The sequence below is a fragment of the Rhagoletis zephyria genome, unplaced genomic scaffold (assembly GCF_001687245.7).
Source record: "Rhagoletis zephyria isolate East Lansing unplaced genomic scaffold, Rhagoletis_zephyria_1.1 Rzeph_scaffold_03111, whole genome shotgun sequence".
Lineage (NCBI taxonomy): Eukaryota > Metazoa > Arthropoda > Insecta > Diptera > Tephritidae > Rhagoletis > Rhagoletis zephyria.
The window spans coordinates 16993-23013 of record NW_016160195.1 but is presented as its reverse complement, the minus strand read 5'-3'; the positions used below and the strand labels follow the sequence as shown (position 1 = coordinate 23013).

At 32.6% G+C, this 6021-nt stretch overlaps 1 long non-coding RNA gene across 1 annotated transcript in view; it reads left to right on the top strand.

Moving 5' to 3' along the window:
• Positions 1-5578, top strand: part of LOC108368427 (uncharacterized) — a 22358-nt gene extending 16780 nt beyond the window's left edge. The window contains exons 2-3 of the long non-coding RNA XR_001848368.1: positions 2053-2060; positions 5567-5578. This is a non-coding gene — a long non-coding RNA (uncharacterized LOC108368427). The remainder of the gene's footprint in view (positions 1-2052; positions 2061-5566) is intronic.
• Positions 5579-6021: the final 443 nt, after the last annotated feature.

Genomic DNA, 6021 nt, shown 5'->3' with positions numbered 1-6021 from the left:
CCTATATCCCGAAAATGAAAGTTATATATGCCAACAATAAGTTGCTAGAGCACTTTAAAGGCTCAAAATTGACCCCAAAATAAGGCAATGTTTACCGTTGTTTTTACGACAGAAACCGAATTGGTTATTTACAAAAATGAATCTGTCGACAGGTTTGGAATCTTATCTTTGAAACGCCACACTTTTCTTTGAAATCGCTGTATTAGTTTTCGTGCAATAAGCGTTTTTGTGAAGCTCTAAAAATTACAACTACAACATTTGAACATAGCCCCCATACCTTAAGGTAAGACGTATTCTACGTCAAAAAACCTTTCTCTATATTTTATGGGATGTTGCTTTGACCAGGGCTTGAACCCAGGTGCTGATGTATGAAAGCACGCACTGCTTACCACTACACCACAGCGGCCGACAACAACAATAACAATATAATATATTTTATTTCGACTATGAATATGCTCCAATGTATGTATCCGGACGATCTCACAGTAAATCTGACTAACAGACTAAGGGCGAATATTCACAAGAAATGAGAGTGTCATCTCTCTTTTGAGTATTTCTGCACAGAAGCCAATGAGAAAGCAAGCATTTTTGGTAGAAAAGAAAACTCCATAAGACTAAAGATAAGCTTAATGTTAAGCTTAAAACAAATTTTCGCAATAAGAAGCCAACTAGAAATGAATCGAGGTAGGTTTCACTTTAGGAGTGTTTTTTTTTTTTGTTTTTAAGGAGCATTTTTAGATACATATATTTTAAGATTTTGTTTTGTTTCTTTTTTATTTGTGTTCTTTTTTGTTTCTGCTTTCTTACTTGTTGTTCTAACATTTGTAGATCCTCGTATTTGTTGCTGATGTTTACAATCTGTTGTTAATCGGTCAATTTGTAACTAAATAATAATATTTATGCACGACTTATGCATTGGAAATGTAAATTTGACAACGAAAACAATTTTCAATTTAGCTTGATGCAATCGTTTTTATGGCACACTCAACCTAAAGATGAACATTCAATTAATGCATAGTTCATTTCTGGGAATTATAGCTTTCACCGACTTGCATTAAATAGGCAAATAAAAGCCAACACCATTCTTTAGTTTTGATAGATTGCATGGGGTAAAGCCAAGCGCCTTGATTGACGGTTGACAAAGTAACCGTCAATCAAATAGAGCAAGTGCAGGAAAACAAAATTTATTGAATAAATCAAGACAAATGACTGAAGTGATGGTCAATATTGGAAATATTCAAAACAAATATTTTTTATTTACTTACATTTAGCAGTTGAAAGCTAAATTTTGCAACATTGTGCGACTCCATGCACGTATGTACTACTAAGTGGCTATAAATAAAATTTTCGAGTTAAAATTAAACTGAGTCGAGATTTATTGTTATATTTAGCTAAGCAAACTAGTGAAATATATATGTGCGTTTAAAAATAGCTGTGCAAATTATGGCATGGAGACTAGAGAAAATGTAAGATTATATTTTTAGCAACATTTCAGTTTCGAAATTTTGCGATGTCGCCAAGCGTCGTGCGCTCAATGAAGTTGCTAATTTGATACAAAAAAAATCAAAAGCAAACTAAAAAAAATTTACCATACGGTTTTAAATTTTATGATTTTATTGCTATGCGAATAATGTGAGATAACGAATTGCCCATATGCACTTAATGGACACCTAAGCCACTGTAATTAGCATTCGCTGCTGGGGTCTCACAGCTGTATTGATAAGAAAATCGTTTATGACAATTCAAAAAAAAAAAGGAAGGGGCCATAAACGAATTTATAATGAAATTTTTGTTGTTTTAGTTAAATGCGCTCAAATCGATAATGCAAATTCATATGTGTATATATAATAAAACCAGCTAAATTGTTTTCAATTTAAGCAATGGAGTCTTTTGTTCGACGTGTTGCGATGGCCTTTTAACGAATAATAAAGCAATTAGGATGACATTTTGTTTGAATAGGTAAATTTGCTAGTATTTTGCTTTTCGAATTCAGAAGACTCAATCACCGTTTTGCATTGAAAATAGTTAGCACTTTCAATAGCTAATAGTTAGCATCTTCAGTATACTTACATACGTATTTACCTTAATTGTGTACTGCAGAATGTAAATAAAATGGACAAATATGTTTACTAAAGCTGTACATTATTATTGGTTCGCTATTTATTTAAACATTTCCCACTTAATATATTAACAATCCTTATTATGCGCATGTGCAAGTTTAGTCAACAGGAATTGTGAATCCAGCAAGAAGCAAACCAGAAAATATACATATATATAAAAGAAATAAATTTGCTTAACTTGCTGACATATTTACGATCCCTTAATCGTTGTTTTTTACATGATACATAATTTAAAGATTTATTGTTCTGTTTTAAGATAAGATGCAACAACCAGAAATAAGTTTGAAACCTATATAAATGTAAATTTTAAATTTGTGTAAATTTATGATTGTTCCAAAATTTCGTTTAATAAAAAAGTGTTAAAAGAAGGGGCTAGGCAATATGGATTCTTGATTCAAGTTCAGGGCTTAGGAACGCGGTTTGATGCTTTGTTACAGAATAAATCTGAGAGCCAAACTCAGCAAGCTCTGTTATTAAGGACTGTCCTTAAAGTTATACACGGTACGTCTGGATAAGATTTAACCCAAAAGTTTTTGCTCACCCAATTTTAATTGAAATATTGAATGAAAGGACCCAAAAGCAAACTCTGAGACTAGCTAATTTCAAAACTATTCTACACTAAACATTTTGGATATAAAATCTATGTCCATTAGTTTTGGAATTAACGAAAACCCTCTGATTTTGATAAATTCTTACAAAACTCCTCCCAAATAAGTGTATCAAGTATCTTTTTGCTTCTTGTATACCAGAAGTAAGGGCAATAAGAGCTTCAAAAATTAGACAAAGAAACATGAAAGAAGAGATCGACCTACGCTTAAAGGAGCCTACGAGCAAGTAAACTAGGCTAAGATTTGTAAACTTACTGTTCGGCTAATGGCCTTATTCATTAAAAACAAAGTAGGTTTAAAAAGCTTAATAAATTGACGTTTTTAATACATTTCTCATCAAGGCGAATTTATATAAGGTGGTGTTGTTTAATCAGCTGTGTGTAGTGTTTGATTGTCAAAATTTTATATTTTGCTAGTGAGTGAGTGACAACGTGAGAGTGTTTGCATTTTCTGTCGCCCTTTTTCATTCGGAGAAGAATAGCTGAAATTTGACAATCACCAGCTAAAAGCAAAAACAAAATACAGGTAATTGTTGTATTTGTTGAATCGATACCACCTTATATGAATTCGCCTTGTTTCTCATTTTATAAACCTTTTTTAAGGCTACTTTATATTTTTATAAATAAGGCTATTAAGGTGTTTTTTTTTTTGAAAATTTGTTTTAAGGGCAGAGACATTTTAATACCTACTTGTGAAAACGGAAGTGTTTAAACAAAATTTGTTTTTAAAGTACGAATAAATTCTAAAAGTTACTTAAGAAAACGGCGCTAATAAGCTTCGCGAAATCTATTTAAATGAAACATGATTTTTTTTATTTGAATTTAATATGGAAACCGAAGAAAATTGTCTGTTACGTATCGTTGATAAACTCTGTTCCTTTTCAGGCTAATAAATGGCACATATCAGAATATGTCTATGGACTCGTATATAAGTATATGTATTTATATTGGACCGTATGAACAAAAAAAAAAAGCAATTGCTTTTTCTTGAAATTTCAGACCTTTTACTTGATTTGTTCAAACAAAATTGAAGTAAAAGGTATGCCGTTTTAATAAAAAGCAATTGTTTAGTTTTTATTCATACGGCGCAATATGGAATGAACCAAGCATGTTGCCATAATAGCTTTTTGCCAACGTCTTCCTTATATCGATTAAGAAGTGCGCATACTGTGCGGGCTTTATGTACTAAATGTGTGAGAGATCATTGATGGTCTTTGATTTACTACAAGCTCTTCGGATATGTCGTGGTCTGCAACGTATTCTCGTTACAGGTCCATACAACAAGTAGAAATGCCTAAGTCGCTTGCATATAAGAAATTATGAGTTGTATTTTCATCGAACGCGTTCATAGAATAATTCTTGTAATCTAGTAGAAAAAATAAACATAAACAAAATTTCGTGGCATAAAAACGTGACATGCAATTATGATTTTCACAAACACTGTAAATTAAATGTCAATATAAAAAATATAAAAAAATCATTGCATAACTCTGTATAAATGTTTTGCAATTTCTGCAATAAAATAATACAAATCGGATAAAATGGCAAATCATGCGCTTAAAGTCATTATTCGCACAACCTTTCGTGCGACTCTGGCGTATGTGTAAGCTGCAGCTGGGCCGCAGTTTTCTCGCTAAAATATTTATTATCCGCAAGTCATCATCAACTCACGTTTGAAACGCCACACTTTCGAGATGATTTTGGCAAAACAGTGTTAATAAAAGCTAATAAAATGCAAATGAAATCAACAGTTGAGTGAAAGAAGGGAATTTGAGGCAACATATTTGAGTGGAGTTAAAATAGTTCTTGACACAATGGCCCCAATTTAAGCTACGTATTTTAATGTGCTGTGAAAAGAAATGCGTTAATATCAATTAACACATTTACCCGAAAAAAATAACAAAAGACTTGGCACATGCCAGTTTTAACGGCTATAAAATTAGTTGCCAAAAATTTGAATTCAAAGTTTCAAGCGAAGAGTTCATACGACCAGCCTTAAGTAGTCGTGTATGGTTAGTAAAGCAGTGCGGTTGTATCAAAGTACTTTTTAAGGAGAAATAGTGATTCCAGAGTATTTTTCATAAAAAAATGAATTTCTTGAACATAATCGATGAAGTCACCGAAACGGGTCGCGATATGCACCGGAAATATATCGATTCGCGTACGGAATCTTGTGAGGATCTGAAAAATGTAGCCGAATACGAAAAATTCATTGAAGCAGAGATAATGCAAAGTGAAAAAGTACAAAAGGCAAAGTTCGCTAAGGAGCGAGATGAAAACGGAAAACTTGAATTGAACAACTATGACGAGGCAGTACTGACTGAATTAGTACAAGGCATTTGTCTGCAGCAACAGAAGTCAACTTTTGTCAAAATCGTGTCCAAGTATTTCAGGTGAGGTGGGGGTGGAATTAAAATGGGATTTAATTTCATATCGAAGAAATATGTGATAAGATAAAATAAAAAAGTCAAGTTAAAGTCGAAAATATTAATCATAAAATTAAAATAAAAAAAAAATTAACAAGAAAAATGAAAAAAAAAAACCATTTTTCATTTTAAATCAATCACTTCGTACATTAATGTTCAGTGAATCTGTGGAGAAAGACTCCAATTAATTCTAATATGTGGCATTTTCAAACAACGAGTAGATAACAGGAAGTGATGCAGGCGTGAAAATACTTCTTTTTCCTGTCAGATTATGAAAATTTAGGTGGAATCAATGGAATAATGCGACTCAATTATATTAGGCTACCAATTTAAGTTCCTATTCAGGGCGGCTGAAAAGGAGATACTCCACCGTTGCTTGTTCAAATTAAGTAGCAATGTTACCTGGATCCCAGTGTCCTTTAAAAAACAGCAATTAGTCGGAGACATATTTTCTGCATTTGTAATGCGGTAGAAATGGCAAAACGAGCAGGACTGTTGGTCTTTACGCCTATCGACTCAACTCGTTAGGCCTGAGATAGTAGATCCATCCTTTAATGTAGCCTAAAAGAGGTTTCTTCAAAAGTTTAAACCAGTGAGTGGGTTGAAGTTTCCACCTTTGTGGTCAAAGGTCTCATTTGAATTTATGCCATCTTATAACTGCAACCATAATTCTTGCCTTAGGAATCTTATAGTGAAATTAAGCAGTACGTTTTTAATGGAGTACTTTAGCTGAATAGCTGCCATTAGAATGGGTCTTTTTGTAACTGTGTTTTTTTTTTTCGAAAAAATGGTGATTAGAGTGTCGAAATTATGCACAAAAAGATTAAGCAGATTTCCATATTCCTTGTACTTTTCGCTTAACCTTTGA